The sequence below is a fragment of the Artemia sp. Qi Xiang Cuo genome, chromosome 14, assembly GCF_049724085.1.
Source record: "Artemia sp. Qi Xiang Cuo chromosome 14, ASM4972408v1, whole genome shotgun sequence".
In the NCBI taxonomy this organism is placed as follows: Eukaryota; Metazoa; Arthropoda; class Branchiopoda; order Anostraca; family Artemiidae; genus Artemia; species Artemia sp. Qi Xiang Cuo.
Genome location: NC_142807.1, coordinates 22640226 through 22658599, shown reverse-complemented (window position 1 = coordinate 22658599; position 18374 = coordinate 22640226). Strand labels below are relative to the sequence as shown.

Below are 18374 nucleotides of genomic sequence, written 5' to 3'. Positions count from 1 at the left end.
TTTAGGTAATTAAACGTAATAGATACCAAAAATGCAGTTTTTCTAAAAACTCGTATCTTTTTCCAACCTAATTACTTTGGTAATCGAAAACGGGTACTAGAACTTTGGATTTCTTTTTGAATGAGCCCTCACCTGATCTTCTAGGACCATTGTTCGGTACGATCTCTCCTGGGGGAAAAAACAACATAAGAAAAACTTTATCTTGCTTCTGAAAAAAAAAAATTCCTCATTTTATAATTAAGTGCTTGAAACCTCTAAAGTATGGTAGTCTCACATGCTGCAACTGATGGGTTGATATTTATTTACAATATCTGACGTTTTGGAGGTGTTTCCCCCTCTTTTTTTTAAATAAGGCAAATTTTCTCAGACTCATAGTTTTCATGGTTTATATTAAAGTTATTGAATTTTTTATATACGAAATCAGCATAAATATACATTTCCTTTGATTTATCTAATTTTTTCAAACTTCCGTTTTAGAGTTTCGGTCACTATTTGGCCAAATCGCTCGTGATAGCAAACTTTTCGTGTAAGGGGGATGGGAAGGAGATGGGGGGTGTAAACCTCAGAATTGGGGTCTTTAACCATTGAGATTATGATTGTAACCTTTTCTTTTTCTCCATCCTTTCCAAAAAGTAAAATATGCACATAAACATTAAATTTTAACGCAATTTTAAACTTTGAGTTAATGTAGATATGGTACGAAGTATTGCCATTTCTGGTGCCCTTTGGCAGTTTATGACGGTTTTATATACATTTCACGACGGTGTAGACGGTTTAGACTAATGACAGTGTTATATGCACTTTACGACGGTATAGACAACAAGGTAACTTTGACCTCAAAGTTTTATTCCCACTCGATGCGACTTTAAATGCTCTTTTCAATTCAAATCTACATAAAATACGCTTAAATAATCACCAGTTTTGAAATGTGACTGTGAACATCTCTCTTGGATGTTGAGGAGGTGCTAAATCCAGTTTTGGCAATACAGGGGGAGGAGTGTGCCGGTGCCTCCTAGGTTCTTGTCCCAGCCTAAATTTGGAAAATACTAGTTTTGGATCGTTTTTTTTTTGGAAAAGCCCTTATTTGGTCTTTCTTTTTATTTTTATTTATTAAAAAAACTTTTTCCACAAAATAAGTTTTTCAAAGAAAAGTAAAGAACTCCATTAAACAAAAAATGAGCAAAAATAAAATCAAATAATCTACCAAGCGTGAAACTACCACAAATCAGCATCGATAAATAAATGAAACTCAAAACGAACAGAAATTACAATAAATAACCGAGTCAAACTCAAAATGAGCAGAAATTAACATAAGTTGGGCTCGAAACCCATATGCCTTCCCAAGGCCAGAACATAATTTTAACTTTACTGAAAAAAATATAAGTGTTTTTACTTTTATAACTTTAATAAATCAAATAATATTAACGTTTTGATTACTAAATATCAGTAAATGTATATTAAACTGACAATGCACATTCATTTGTATTTTTTTCAGTAAAGTGCAAATTATGTTCTGGCCTTGGGAAGGCATAGGGGTTTGAGCCCAACTTATGTTAATTTCTGCTCATTTTACTGAAAATGAAAATGCTCATTTTACTATCTTGTTGAAAAGCCAAACAAGATAGTCCAGATAGGCGGGGGGGCGGGGTTCATCCTCAAAGACATAATTTTGATTGGACGGTTAGTTGCCCTCCAATCACTTTGGACTATTAAAAAGCGCACTAGCCCTTTCAATTTCCAGCACTAGCCCTTTCAATTTCCAATCGAATGAGCCTTTTTCGAAGTTTCTACGACAACAAATAGCCATCTCAAGATTTCTATCAGATGCATTTTGGAAACCCTTGCCCTGAGGCGTCGGGGGGGGGGGGGTCCTCAAAGACATAATTTTTGGACCTTTCATTTACGTTGAACAAAATGGCTATCTCAAAATGTTGATTGGATGTGCTTGGGAAAATTGTGGGCATGAGAGGGGAGTTAGTTGCCCTCCAATCACATTCGACTATTTAAAATAGCCCTTTCAATTTCCAATCTAATGAGTTTTTTTTAAGTATGTACGACAACAAATGGATATCTCAAAGTTTCTATCAGATACATTTTAAAAAAATACAAGGTGTCGGGGGGGGGGAGTATCCACCCTCTGATCGCTCTGAATCTTAAAAAGGATACTAGGACTTCTGATTACCAATCCAATGAGCCCCCTCCGAACTTTATAAGATCACCCTTTCAGTACATACCTTATATGCCCCCAGGGTATAACATAATACTTGCCCTGAGGACTCTGGGGGGGGGGCGGGTTCATCCTCAAAGACATCATTTCCGGACCTTTCAATTACATTAATTAAAATGGCTATCTCAAAATTTTTATTAGATGTGTTTGGGGAAATGGTGGGCGTTGGAGGGGGGTTAGTTGCCCTCGAATCAATATAGACTATTAAAAATGGCACTTAATTATTTATTCATTTGTATTAGTACCTGTTGTATGTTTATTTGGTATGATTGTTTATTTAATTTCTGTTCGTTTTGGGTTTCATTTATTCTTTAATTGTAATTTCTGGTCGTATCGAGTTTGAATTATTGTAAGTTACTATTTCTACTGATCTCAAGTTTAATATCGCCTTTACTTTTCTTTGAAAAACTTCTTTTTTCGAAAGTTTCTCTTTTTTTTTTAAATTACTCTTTTGAAAATTTGTTCTTTTGTTCATGGTTGCAGTAGTAGCCTACTATAATAAATTTTATAGTAAAGAACGGAATCTTGAATAAAGTTTGACTTTGTCTTGCAACTTTATTTTTTAAAACAATAAAAAACTTTAGCGTAAAGAGCGAGGCGTTGAGGAGGGGACAGTCCCTTTCATGTACGGAATAATTTCTGTTCGTTTTAAGTTTTAATGTTGCTCCTTACCTTCACTTAAAAAAGCTTGTCTTTTTATTTAATTTCTGATCGTTTTTTAGATAATGCAGCTTTTATTTTGGCTCACCGTCATTGAATAAGTAAAACAAAATTTGCATATTAATTTTACTTTTCTTGTTCTAAATGGCTTTCCAATAAACCAAAACCAATACTATACAGAAATACCAATACAGAAATTATTCCGTATATGAAAGGGGCTGTCCCCTCCTCATCGCTTCGCTCTTTACGCTAAATTTTTTTATTGTTAAAAAAAAATCGAGTTGTGAGAAAGTCGAACTTTAACGTAAAGAGCGAGGCGTTGAGGAGGGGACAGCCCCTTTCATATACGGAATAATTTCTGTTCGTTTTAAGTGTTAACGTCGTTCCTTATTTTCAGTTAAAAAAAAATGTTTTTAATATTTAATTTTTGAACGTTTTTGAATTAATACAGGTTTTGATTTTGGCTCACCGTACATGAATAATTACAACAAAATTATTAATTTTACTTTTATTTGGTTAAATGGCTTTCTTGAAACTGGTTTAATTTTATTTACGAACGTTTTTATTAGCAATAAACATACGTAACTTACGAATTAACTTACGTAACGAACTTCTATATTCACATATTCTTAATACGTATATTAGGGAGTTCGCCCCCTAGTCAATACCTTGCTCTTTAAGCTAAATTTCGAATTTTGTTCCAATTCTTTAAAAATGACCCTTAATCACAAAGGCCGTTAATTAGAATAAATAGCTCTTATGAAAGCACTAAAACATCTTTGGTTTAAAGAGCGATGTATTGACTAGGGGGTGAACCCAATCATATACGTAATATTTTCTGTTCGTTTTAAGTTGTGATGTTGCTCCTTACTTTGTTGAAAAACTTATTTTTTTTATTTAATTTCTGGTCTTTTTTTTAAAGAATGCTGGGAAATCTGGCGACCCCTTCTTAGCAATGTCCCTTCCCCCATGAAACTTCCTTCATGGAAAGATCCTCCCACATAACCCCCAACCCACCCCGCTCCCCCCACTACCAGAAAAAGTCCCCCCTGAAAACGTCTGTATACTTCCCAATAACCAATACCATATATTAACATTGGGTAAAGTTCAAAACTTTCAGCCATCCCCCCGGGGACTTGGGGGAATTAAGCCCTCCTAAAATATATAGTTATCATATTTTCGACCATGCTAAACAAAATGGGTATCTCAAAATTTTGATCGGGTGACTTTGGGGAAAAAATGTGCGTTGGAGGGGGCCTAGTTTCTCTCTATTTTTTGTCACTTAAAAAGGGCACTAGAACTTTTAATTTCCGTTCCAATGAGCCCACCCACGATATTCTAGGACCACTGGGTCGATACGATCACCCCTGGGGAAAAGAAAAAAGAAACAAACAAATAAACACGCATCTGTTATCTTTCTTCTGGCACAAAATACAAAATTCCACATTTTTGTAGATAGGAGCTTGAAACCTCTACAGTAGGGTTCTCTGATACGCTGAATATGATGGTGTGATTTTCATTAAGGTTGTATAACTTTTAGGGGGTCTTTCCCCCTTTTTTCGAAAATCAGCCAAATTTTTGGAAAGGATGGAGAAAAAGAAAAGGTTACAATCATAATCTCAATGGTTAAAGACCCCAATTCTGAGGTTTACACCCCCCATCTCCTTCCCATCCCCCTTACACAAAAAGTTTGCTATCACGAGCGATTTGGCTAAATAGTGACCGAAACTCTAAAAACAGAAGTTTGAAAACAGTAGATAAATCAAAGGAATTATATATTTATCCTGATTCCATATATATAAAATTCATTAACTTTAATATAGCACATGAAAACTATGAGTCTGAGAAAATTTGCCTTATTTTTAAAAAAAGGGGGAAACACCTTCAAAACGTCGCGTAACTTTTGATGTGTAGAACTAAACTCGATGAAACTTATATATTTGAAATCAGCATTAAAATTTGATTCTTTTGATGTATCTGCTGGTATTAAAATCCCGTTTTCTAGAGTTTTGGTTACCATTGAGCCGGCTCGCTCCTTACTTACAGTTCGTTACCACGAACTGTTTGATAAGCTTGAAAAGGGCCTGGGTTATCAGACCCCTATGGTGCTCAGTTGTATTTATTTTGTAGTAATTCTGGTAAGGAACAAACCACTCTGTCAATACTACAATCCTTGCCCCTGGACTCTGGAGGGTTGTGTCCACCCTGAAGGCATTGTCATGTGATCTTTGGACTGTTGTGAACAACATGGCTTTCTCACTTTTTTGATCGGATACGTTTAGAGAAAAAAGGGTGTCAAATGGGGGGGGGGGGAGCTAGTTGCCCTCAATCAATTTTGACTCTTATAAGGAAATTAGAACTTAAGATTTCCAATAAAAGGATCCTTCTCTAAAGTTCACACAACCACTCTTTCCATAAAGCTTATATTTTCCTGGGGCATAATTTACCACCCTTTCCCGCAGAAACTGGGGGGGGGGGCTGTTTCAACTCTAAAGCTCTTGCTATGTCATCTTTGGACTGTTTTTGAATAAATAGCTATCTCAGAATTTCCATCAAATTCATTTGCGGAAAATAGACCGTAGGGGGGTTGGGGGTAGTTGCTTAACGATTATTTTCCCACCTACCATTTTGATTCTTAAAAATGGCACTACAACTTCTGATTTTCAATCCAATGAACCCCCTCCGAAGTCTATACGACCACCATTTTCATTTAAATTTTATATGCCCCGGGGCTTAACTTACAATCCTTGTTCTGAGGCGTGTGGGGGGGCTGTTATCTTCAAATACATGATTACTAGAGCTTTCAGATACGCTGAACAAAATGGCTATCTCAAAATTCTCATTGGGAAATGATGGACGTAGGGGGAAGGGACTGGTTGCTGTCCAATCACTTTCGACTATTAAAAAGGGAACTAGGCGTTGCAGTTTTCAATCAAATGAGTCCCTTTCGATGTTTCTACGAATACTCTTCTGTACGAAGTGCCCTGGTCTAAAATTAAAAAAAATTGGAGGAAGGGGGTAGCTGCCCTCCAATCACTTTGATTCTTAAAAAGGGCATTAGAAATTCTGACTACCAGTCCTATGATCCCCCTCCCAAAATTGTAAAACGACCCTTTAAAAAAAACCTCTTGTGCCCTCAGGGCATAACTTACAAACCTTGCCCTGACGGCTCGGAGGGTTGCCATCCTCACAGACATAATTTCTGGACATTTCATCTACGCTGAACAAAATTGGTATATAATGCTTGTGTGTCAAACTTATGGAAAATAACATCGATATCCGTGACAAAATCAGGAGAGCATGTCTCTACATTATCAATGTGATTCTGTCATGCTACTGCTCTTGCTAGATAATTCACCATTTGACATTTCCCCTGGATTATAAGCATACAATTGGAAGTACACCCATTAACTAATGCATTTAAGTCTCCCTGTAAAAGAACCACATCAATTAGGAATGAGATATCAAACAGTTCGTCGTAACGAACTGTAAGTAAGGAGCCACCCGGCTCAATGGTAACCGAAACTGTAGAAAACGGAAGTTTGATACCAATAGATACATCAAAAGAATTAAATTTTAATTCTGATTTCAAATATATAAGTTTTATCAAGTTTAATGTTACCCATCAAAAGTTACGCGCCCGAGAAAATTTGGCTGATTTTCGAAAAAAGGGGGAAAGACCCCCTAAAAGTTATAGAACCTTAATGAAATTCACACCATCATATTTAGCATATCAGAGAACCCTAGTGTATAGGTTTCAAGCTCCTATTTACAAAAATAAGGAATTTTGCATTTTTCGCCAGAAGAAAGATCACGGGTGCGTGTTTATTTGTTTATTTATTTTTTCCCCAGGGGTAATCGTATTGACCCAGTGCTCCTAGAATATCATAGGAGGGCTCATTGGAACGGAAATTAAAAGTTCTAATGCCCTTTTTAAGTGACCAAACAAATGGATGGCAACTAGGCCCCCTTCCACGCTCATTTTTTTCTCAAAGTCATCAAATTAAAATTTTGAGACAGCCATTTTGTTCAGCATAGTCTAAAATCTAATAAATATGTCTTTTACGATGACTTAACCCCACAGTTCCCAGGGGAAGGGCTGCAATTTATGAATTTTGCCCATTGCTTACATATTGTATTGGTTATTGGGAAGTATACCGACATTTTCAGGAAGTATTTTTTTCGGGTGGGGGGGGGGGCTGGAGGGGGGTTGTTACTCGGAAGAATCTTTCCGTGGAGGATGTTTCTTTGGGGTAAGGGACATTTCAATGAAGGGTGCGCCCGATTTCCAAGCATTATTTAAAAAACGATCAGAAATTAAATTTAAAAAACTAATTTTTTCAACTGAAAGTAAGAAGCAACATTAGAAATTAAACCCAACAGAAATTATTCCTTATTCGTAGGTGGGATTCCCCAATTCAATACCACGCTCTTGACGATAAAGTTTTTTTTTTTTTTATTGCGGTAAAAATTGCGATATATTCTAATTAAAAGGGCGGTGGGTTTCTGGGGGGTTTTTATTTATTTTTTTTTTAACTCTTAACGTAAAGAGCGGGGTATTGACTAAGGGGAGAACCCCATCATATAAGTAGAGAGGGGGGTTCTACTCGTGACATGACCACGTGGTCCTGTCAGCATTTTTAATGCTGACGGGGCACCATATATGGGCATAGAGTCCCTAGGGGAGATGAATTCCTGAGAACTTGAATGCGTAATCGATTGGGAATTTGGAACACCTGTGCTGTCAGTCATTAATCAAATTGTTTCCAGGCAAAGTTTAATAATGTCTGACAGGTACTGTCAACATTTCTCCAGAAATAGATCCAAGTCATTAATGTCTTTGCCTCGGAAACAACTCTTTTGGTCGAACTCCAAAGGATATTATTAACCAAACGCAATGGAAACAATTCTCCATGAAACATCTTAGCGATGAATTGTTTTAGCGCGGGAATCAGGTTTCTTAGTAATTTGAAATGCATTAGCGCAGAGATGCCAAAAACAAAAGGAACACGCTGAATTACGTTTAGGGATTATTTGGGCGAAACTGTTTTAGACAGGTTATGGGATTATTTCTGCGAAACAGTTAGAAGAGAATTTGAGGGTCAAACTCTGTGGTCGTTATAATACACAAGTTCCATTTGAACAGGGTCGTGAGGTCCCCTACCCCAACCCCAAAGGGCCCCGATCGCCCTTCCCCGATCCAAAGGGTTCCAATCCCCCTACCCAACCCCGAAGGAAGCCACGGTCCCCAAAGGTCCCCCAAGCTCACCAAGGGCCCCCGGCCCTCAAGGTTCCCCCAGACCCCCCGGGGGCCCAAAGGGCCCCTCCCCCCTTTGGCCTCCCAAAGGGGCCCCTCTCCCTCCATCTCCTCCCTCCTCCTCCCCTCCCCTTCTCCCCCTCCCCTCCCCTCCTCCCCTCCCCTTCCCTCCCCCATTTCTTATACTTTTTTGTGCATTGAGACACAGAACTACCCCCTCCCCCCGGCCCCTCCCCCTCCAAAGGTCTGATTTTTCAAAGTTCATTTTGAATTTCCTTCGTTGAAATGCAAGAGTTGGAATGTTTCAGTAGTGTTTCATTGTGGTTTACCTTGTCAAAGTTACATTTTCTTGATTTTTCAAAGTTCATTTTGAATTTCTGTCATTGAAATGCAAGAGTTGGAATATTTCAGTAGTGTTTGGTTGTGGTTTACCTTGTCCCAGTTACATTCTCTTGATTTTTCAAAGTTCATTTTGAATTTCTTTCGTTGAAATGCAAGAGTTGGAATGTTTCAGTAGTGTTTGGATGTGGTTTACCTTGTCACAGTTAAATTTTCATTATTTTTCAAATTCCATTGTGAATTTCTTTAGTTGAAATGCAAGAGTTTGAATATTTCATTAGAGTTTGGTTTTTGTTTACCTTTTCACATTTACATTTTCTTTATTTTTCAAAGTTCATTTTGAATTTTTTTCATTGAAATGAAAGAGTTGGAATATTTTAGTAGTGTTTGGTTTACCTTGTCACAGTTACATTTTCTTGATTTTTCAAAGTTAATTTTGAATTTCTTTCATTGAAATGCAAGAGTTGAAATATTTCAGTAGCGTTTGGTTGTGGTTTACCTTGTCACTGTTACATTTTCTTGATTTTTCAAAGTTCATTTTGAATTTCTTTTGTTGAAAGGCAAGAGTTGGAATATTTCAGTAGTGTCTTGTTGTAGTTTACCTTGTCACAGTTACATTTTCAAAGTTCATTTTGAATTTCTTTCGTTGAAATGCAAGAGTTGGAATATTTCAGTAGTGTTTCGTTATGGTTTATCTTGTCACAGTTACATTTTATTGATTTTTCAATGTTCATTTTGAATTTATTTCATTGAAATGTAAGAGTTGAAATATTTCAGTAGTGTTTGGTTGTGGTTTACCTTGACATAGTTACATTTTCTTGATTTTTCAAAGTTCATTTGAATTTAATTCGTTGTAATTCAATAGTTAGAATATTTAAGTAGTGTTTTGTTGTGGTTTTCCTTGTCACACTTACATTTTCTTGATTTTTCAAAGTTCATTTTGAACTTCTTTCGTTGAAATGCAAGAGTTGGAATATTTTAGTAGTGTTTGGTTGTGGTTTACCTAGTCACAGTTACATTTTCTTGATATTTCAAAGTTCATTTTGAATTTCTTTCGTTGAAATGCAAGAGTTGGAATATTTCACTAGTGTTTGGTAGTGGTTTACCTTGTCACAGTTACATTTTCTTGATTTTTCAAAGTTCATTTTGAATTTTTTTCGTTGAAATGCAAGAGTTGGAAGATTTCAGTAGTGTTTGGTTGCGGTTTACCTTGTCACAGTTACATTTTCTGGATTTTTCAAAGTTCATTTTGAATTTCTTTCGTTGAAATGCAAGAGTTGGAATATTTCAGTGGTGTTTGGTTGTGGTTTACCATCTCAGAGTTAAATTTTCTGGATTTTTCAAAGTTCATTTCGAATTTCTTTCGTTGAATTGCAAGAGTTGGAATATTTCAGTAGTGTTTGGTTGTGGTTTACCTTGTCACAGTTACATTTTCTTGATTTTTCAAAGTTCATTTTGAATTTCATTCGTTGAAAGGCAAGAGTTGGAATATTTCAGTAGTGTTTGGTTGTGGTTTACCTTGTCACAGTTACATATTCTTGATTTTTCAAAGTTCATTTCGAATTTCTTTCGTTGAAATGCAAGAGTTGGAATATTTCAGTAGTGTTTGGTTGTGGTTTACCTTGTCATAGTTACATTTTCCTGATTTTTCAAAGTTCATTTTGAATTTCTTTCCTTGAAATGAAAGAGTTGGAATATTTCAGTAGTGTTTGGTTGTGGTTTACCTTGTCAAAGTTACATATTCTTGATTTTTCAAAGTTCATTTTGAATTTCTTTATTTGAACTGCAAGATTTGGAATATTTCAGTAGTGTTTTGTTATGGTTTACCATGTCAGAGTTACATTTTCTTGATTTTTCAAAGTTCATTTAGAATTTCTTTCGTTGAAATGCAAGAGTTGGAATATTTCAGTAGTGTTTGGTTGTGGTTTACCTTGTCACAGTTACATTTTCCTGATTTTTTAAAGTTAATTTTGAATTTCTTTCATTGAAATACAAGAGTTGGAATATTTCAGTAGTGTTTGGTTGTGGTCTACCTTGTCACAGTTACATTTTCTTGATTTTTCAAAGTTCATTTTGAATTTCCTTCGTTGAAATGCAAGAGTTGGAATGTTTCAGTAGTGTTTGGTTGTGGTTTACCTTGTCACTGTTAAATTTTATTGATTTTTAAGTTGTCATTTTTAATTTCTTTAGTTGAAAATATAGATTTTGAAATTTTAAGTAGTGTTTTGTTGTGGTTTACCTTGTAACATTTACATTTTCTTTATTTTTAAAAGTTCATTTTGAATTTCTTTCATTGAAATGCAAGAGTTGGAATATTTTAGTAGTGTTTGGTTTACCTTGTCACAGTTACATTTTCTTGATTTTTCAAAGTTCATTTTGAATTTCTTTCATTGAAATGCAAGAGTTGGAATATTTAACTAGTGTTTGGTTGTGGTTTACCTTGTCACTGTTAAATTTTCTTGATTTTTCAAAGTTCATTTTGAATTTATTTTGTTGAAATTCAAGAGTTGGAATATTTCAGTATTGTTTTTTTTTTGTTTAACTTGTCTCAGTTACATTTTCTTGATTTTTTAAAGTTCATTTTGAATTTCTTTCGTTGAAATGCAAGAGTTGGAATATTTCAGTAGTGTTTGGTTGTTGTTTACCTTGTCAGAGATACATTTTCATTATTTTTCAAATTTCATTTTGAATTTCTTTCGTTGAAATGCAAGAGTTGGAATATTTCAGTAGTGTTTCGTTATTGTTTACCTTGTCACAGTTACATTTTCTTGATTTTTCAAAGTTCATTTTTAATTTCTTTCATTTAATTGAAAGATTTGTCATATTTAAGTATTTTTTTTTTTTGGTTTAAATTGTCACAGTTAAATTTTCTTGATTTTTAAAAGTTGATTTGAATTTAATTAGTTTAAATGAAAGAGTTTGAATATTTAAGTAGTGTTTTGTTTTGGTTTACCTTGTCAAACTTACATTTTATTGATTTTTCAAAGTTCATTTTGAATTTCTTTCGTTGAAATGCAAGAGTTGGAATATTTCAGTAGTGTTTGGTTGTGGTTTACCTTGTCACAGTTACATTTTCTTGATATTTCAAAGTTCATTTTGAATTTCTTTCGTTGAAATGCACGAGTTGGAATATTTCACTAGTGTTTGGTAGTGGTTTACCTTGTCACAGTTACATTTTCTTGATTTTTCAAAGTTCATTTTGAATTTTTTTCGTTGAAATGCAAGAGTTGGAACATTTCAGTAGTGTTTGGTTGTGGTTTACCTTGTCACAGTTACATTTTCTTGATTTGTCAAAGTTCATTTTGAATTTCCTTCGTTGAAATGCAAGAGTTGGAATATTTCAGTAGTGTTTGGTTGTGGTTTACCATGTCACAGTTACATGTTCTTGATTTTTCAATGTTCATTTCGAATTTCTTTCGTTGAAATGCAAGAGTTGGAATATTTCAGTAGTGTTTGGTTGTGGTTTACCTTGTCACAGTTACATTTTCTTGATTTTTCAAAGTTCATTTTGAATTTCCTTCGTTGAAATGTAAGAGTTGGAATATTTCAGTAGTGTTTGGTTGTGGTTTACCATGTCACAGTTACATTTTCTTGATTTTTCAAAGTTCATTTCGAATTTCTTTCTTTGAAATGCAACAGTTGGAATATTTCAGTAGTGTTTGGTTGTGGTTTACCTTGTCATAGTTACATTTTCATGATTTTTCAAAGTTCATTTTGAATTTCTTTCTTTGAATTGCAAGACTTGGAATATTTAAGTAGTGTTTTGTTGTTGTTTACCTTGTCACAGTTACATCTTCTTGATTTTTCAAAGTTCATTTTGAATTTCTTTAATTGAAATGCAAGAGTTGGAATATTTCAGTAGTGTTTGGTTGTGGTTTACCATGTCACAGTTACATTTTCTTGATTTTTCAAAGTTCATTTCGAATTTCTTTCGTTGAAATGCAAGAGTTGGAATATTTCAGTAGTGTTTGGTTGTGGTTTACCTTGTCACAGTTACATTTTCCTGATTTTTCAAAGTTCATTTTGAATTTCTTTCCTTTAAATGCAAGAGTTTGAATATTTCAGTAGTGTTTGGTTGTGGTTTACATTGTCACAGTTACATTTTCTTGATTTTTCAAAGTTTATTTTGAATTTTTTTCGTTGAAATGCAAGAGTCGGAATATTTCAGTAATGTTTGGTTGTGGTTTACATTGTCAGAGTTACATTATCTTGATTTTTCAAAGTTCATTTTGAATTTATTTCGTTGAAATGCAAGAGTTGGATTATTTCAGTAGTGTTTGGTTGTGGTTAAACTTGTCACAGTTACATTTTCTTGATTATTAAAAGTTCATTTTTAAATTGTTTATTTTAAATTAAATATATTTAAAATTTAAGATTTGGTTTTTTTTTTTTTACATTTTCTTTGTTACATTTTCTTTATTTTTCAAAGTTCATTTTGAATTTCTTTCGTTGAAATGCAAGAGTTGGAATATTTCAGTTGTGTTTCGTTGTGGTTTACCTTGTCACAGTTACATTTTCTTGATTTTTCAAAGTTCATTTTGAATTTCTTTCGTTGAAATGCAACAGTTGAAATATTTCAGTAGTGTTTGGTAGTGGTTTACCATGTCACAGTTACATTTTCTTGATTTTTCAAAGTTAATTTTGAATTTTTTTGATTGAAATGCAAGAGTTTGAATATTTCAGAAGTGTTTTGTTGTGGTTTAACATGTCAAAGTTTAAATTTCTTGATTTTTCAAAGAGCATATTGAATTTATTTCGTTGAAATGCAATACTTGAAATACTTCAGTAGTGTTTGGCACTGGTTTTCCTTGTCGAAGTTACATGTTGTAGATTTTCAAACTAAATATCGAATTTTTTTCGTTGTAAAACTAGAGTTGGTATATATAAGAAGGGGTCTATAGTGTTTTTCCTTGTAGCAGATAAATATTCATTATTTTTCTAAGTTCATTTTGAATTTTTTTTCGTTGAAATTCAATATTTGGAATATGTCAGTAGTGTTTTGTTGTGGTTTACCTTGTCACAGTTACATTTTCTTGATTTTTCAAAGTTCATTTTGAATTTCTTTCGCTGAAATGCAAGAGTTGGAATATTTTAGTAGTGTTTGGTTGTGGTTTACCTTGTCACAGTTACATTTTCTTGATTTTTCAAAGTTCATTTTGAATTTTTTTCGTTGAAATGCAAGAGTTGGAATATTTCAGTAGTGTTTGGTTGTGGTTTACCTTGTCACAGTTACATTCTCTTGATTTTTAAAAGTTCATTTTGAATTTCTTTCGTTGAAATGCAAGAGTTGGAATATTTCAGTTGTGTTTTGTTGTGGTTTACCTTGTCACAGTTACAGTTTCTTGAATTGTCATTTTACATTATTTAGGTCGGTAGATCCCATGCACGAGTTGGAATATTTCAGTAGGGTTTGGTTATGGTTTACCTTGTCACAGTTACATTTTATTGATTTTTAAAAGTTAATTTATAATTTATTTAGTTTATTTTAAATTGTTTTAATAGTGCTGTTTGTTTAGGTCGCTTATTACAGATTATCTTGAAATAAATATAGATTTTTCACATTTCATGTAGATTGTCTATCGTGGTAATGCAATAGTTGGAATATTTCAGTAGTGTTTGGTTGTGGCTTACCTTGTCACAGTTACATTTTCTTGATTTTTCAAAGTTCATTTTGAATTTCTTTCTTTGAAATGCAAGAGTTGGAATATTTCAGTTGTGTTTGGTTATGGTTTATCTTGTCACAGTTACATTTTCTTGATTTTTCAGAGTTTATTTTGAATTTTTTTCTTTGTAATTAAAGAGTCGGAATATTTCAGTAGTGTTTGGTTGTGGTTTACCTTGTCAGAGTTACATTCTCTTGATTTTTCAAAGTTCATTTTGAACTTCTTTCGTTGAAATTCAAGAGTTGGAATATTTCAGTAGTGTTTGGTTGTGGTTCACCTTGTCACAGTTACATTTTCTTGATTTTTCAAAGTTCATTTTGAACTTCTTTCGTTGAAATGCAAGAGTTGGAATATTTCAGTAGTGTTTGGTTGTGGTTTACCTTGTCATAGTTACATTTTCTTTATTTTTCAAAGTTCATTTTGAATTTCTTTCGTTGAAATGCAAGAGTTGGAATATTTCAGTTGTGTTTCGGTGTGGTTTACCTTGTCACCGTTACATTTTCTTGATTTTTCAAAGTTCATTTTGAATTTCTTTCGTTGAAATGCAAGAGTTGGAATATTTCAGTAGTGTTTGGTAGTGGTTCAGAGTTCATTTTGAATTTCTTTTGTTGAAATGCAAGAGTTGGAATATTTCAGTAGTGTTTGCTTGTGGTTTACCTTGTCACAGTTACATTTTCTTGATTTTTCAAAGTTCATCTGAATTTCTTTCCTTGAAATGTAAGAGTTGGAATATTTCAGTAGTGTTTGGCTGTGGTTTACCTTATCACAGTTACATTTTCTTGATTTTTCAAAGTTCATTTTGAATTTCTTTCATTGAAATGCAAGAGTTGGAATATTTCAATAGTGTTTGGTTGTAGTTTACCTTGTCACTGTTACATTCTCTTGATTTTTCAAAGTTCATTTTGAATTTCTTTCGTTGAAATGCAAGAGTTGGAATATTTCAGTAGTGTTTGGTTGTGGTTTACCTTGTCACAGTTACATTTTCTTGATTTTTCACAGTTCATTTTGAATTTCTTTCGTTGAAATGCAAGAGTTGGAATATTTCAGTAGTGTGTTGTTGTAGTTTACCTTGTCACAGTTACATTCACTTTAATTTTCCAAAGTTAATTTTGAATTTCTCTCTTTGAAATACAAGAGTTGGAATATTTTAGTAGTGTATGGCTGTGGTTTACCTTGTCACAGTTACATGTTCTTAATTTTTCAAAGTTCATTTTGAATTTCTTGCGTTGCAATGCAAGAGTTGGAATATTTCAGTAGTGTTTCGTTGTGGTTTACCGTGTCATAGTTACTGTTTCTTTATTTTTCAAAGTTCATTTTGAATTTCTTTCATTGAAATGCAAGAGTTGGAATATTTCAGTAGTGTTTGGTTGTGGTTTACCGTGTCAGAGTTACATTATCTTGATTTTTCAAAGTTCATTTTGAATTTCTTTCGTTGAAATGCAAGAGTTGGAATATTTCAGTATTGTTTGGTTGTGGTTTACCTTGTCAAACTTACATTTTCTTGATTTTTCAAAGATCATTTTGAATTTGTTTCGTTGAAATGCAAGAGTTGGAATATTTCAGTAGTGTTTTGTTGTGGTTTACCTTGTCACACTTACATTTTCTTGATTTGTCCTAGTTCATTTTGAATTTCCTTAGTTGAAATGCAAGAGTTGGAATATTTCAGTAGTATTTGGTTGTCGTTTACCTTTTCACAGTTACATTTTCTTGATTTTTCAAAGTTCAATTTGAATTTCTTTCGTTGAAAAGCAAGAGTTGGAATATTTCAGTAGTGTTTGGTTGTGGTTTACCTTGTCGCAGTTACACTTTCCTGATTTTTCAAAGTTCATTTTGAATTTTTTTTGTTTAAATGCAAGAGTTGGAATATTTCAGTAGTGTTTGCTTGTGGTTTACCTTGTCAAAGCTACTTTTTTTTGATTTTTCAAAGTTCATCTGAATTTCTTTCCTTGAAATCCCCCCCTCCAAACACAAAAAATTCTAGGAACGTATATTCATCATATTTAAATATTTTCCTATTTACACATCACTTAGGTTAGATTAGATTAGGTTAGAGACAGACAAAAAGTTAGGTGTATGGTTAGGTTAGATTAGATTATGTTAGGTTAGGTTAATTTAGGCTAACCTAGTCTAACGCCTCGCTCTTTACGCTAAAGTTTGACTCTGTCTAAAAACTTTATTTTTTAAAAAAAAAAAAAACTTTAGCGTAAAGAGCGAGGCATTGAGGAGGGGACAGCACCCTTTCATGTACGGAATAATTTCTGTACGTTTTAAGTTTTAATGCCGCTCCTTACTTTCCGTTTAAAAAACTTGTTTTTTTTTATTTAATCACTGTAAAGCTTTACATCATCCTCAAACAAGCTAATGGTACTACGTCGAGAGACCCGATTCAATGTGGGACTCCGCTTAAAAACTATACTCCACTACACTACAAACAAAAGAGAGGGAAATCTAGCGGATATCTAAACATAATTAAGATGCTTTATTAGTTTTATATTTTTATTTGATGTAGAAAAATGAAAAATAAAACATTTACTAAGTCCATAGGGAACAAATTTTGCTTCTTCTTTTTAAACGGAAATACTGTAAATTTCAATGAATTTGACAAAGATTTTGGCCACCAAGGCATAGAATTTCCAAAAAATGTTCGAGATGTTGATTCAACCTTGGACTAGAAACTTAAAGCGGATTATTTCCTCCATTATCATTCTATTTTCTTTTATATTCTTTATCATTCTATTTTCAAGTGCTTCAATTCTATTTCTCAGAGTTTGCACATAGCTCTTTTTTCTCTCTCTGTAATTTTTGGCGAACTGCCCACCTCTAGTAGTGCTATTGCTGCATATTCTGTCACAGATATTAGTGACAATATATTAGTGGGAAAAGATCATTATAAGCTTCTGGTGCTGCTAGAAGATGGGATTTGTTAAATAGACTATGGGCTCACGTGTGTACATTTAGATTTTCCTTTGAATCTCTCATTGGCTGTTGACCTTTCAAACCTAAAAATCGATCTTATGAGAAAGAGGCCTTCTCTGTCTCTACGGTTAGTAGATACAGACTTGTAATGACGTCGTATATTTGCAGAAACCTCTAACAACTGTCCGGTGTGTGGTGTGCTCCCCCCGAACAAATGTGCTTAAAAGCAGTAATAACGGCGGCCGTGTTTTTTTTTTTTTTTTTTTCTTTGACTCGGTTCCTCTTATCGTCCGAACTTGTATTTTCGAAAGAGTTATCCCATGTCACATACTTTAAGAAGACAAACCGGCAGCTATTGGGAGCATGGAGCTTTGGGAGCTTTGGTTTCCTATACAAAAAATAGAAAAAGACGCGAAAATGCGCCGAAGGCGCATTTTCGCTTCTCTGGCTGCGCGATCTTGTGTCAAGCATCTGGCAACACTGATTCTGTGACGTCTTTGGGTGTGCGGTTCTTTTTGTTCAGTGTCGTCTGGTTTTGTTTTACGGTTATACCTTGACTCAATGCTGCTCTTCCTTTCTTCAGTTTGTAATATTTTTTGGCCGACGCTATTCATCTTTACCATTCTTCGTTTTCCCAATACAATTTGACTGGCTTTCCTGGCTCTTAGTTCATTTTCCGAAACTTCTTCTGGCATTTTCCACTGATCATCTGATTCAATGTCAGAAAACTCGTAGCCGCATCTTCTTTAAGCTTCATCTTTAGTTTCATAAGCTTCATCTATGTCAAAGTCATATTCAAACTTTAACAGCCTATTTGATGGTCGTGTATTATAACGTTTTGTAGAATTCTTAACAAGCTCAAACGCACTAGCCATTTCACTGTTCAATGCTTCACAAAATTAAAATTACGAGTTGCTCTTAACAATAAAGTTAGTTTATAAATGAAATGAGATGTAATAGCGAATGAGTTTGTTATATAGATTCTTGAGTCAGAGCTGACTTTTGGATGTTAGCCAATTACAGCGAGAGTACAAGGTGACGTCATTTCACATAACTGACCAGCTTCTTTGATTTTTTTTTTTTTAATGATTGGAAAAAATTAGCATTTTCTAATTATTGAGAGTATTCATTTAATTGAATGCAAAGGGTACATGCGTGTAAAATTAAATCAATATCAGAGGGGATTAGCCATTTTAGAATTGAAATATTTTTCATATTAATGAAACTTTACATACAAAGACTGATTCTACTAATCAGTCTTAAATGCAACAGCTTTGAATTCTTCTAGAGTGGATTTTCATTTTAACTTTTC

General features: G+C 33.8%; 1 protein-coding gene across 1 annotated transcript in view; it reads left to right on the top strand.

Annotated features, from left to right (window-relative positions):
• Positions 1-18374, top strand: part of Mvk (Mevalonate kinase) — a 108695-nt gene that overhangs the window by 41285 nt on the left and 49036 nt on the right. The window lies entirely within an intron of this gene.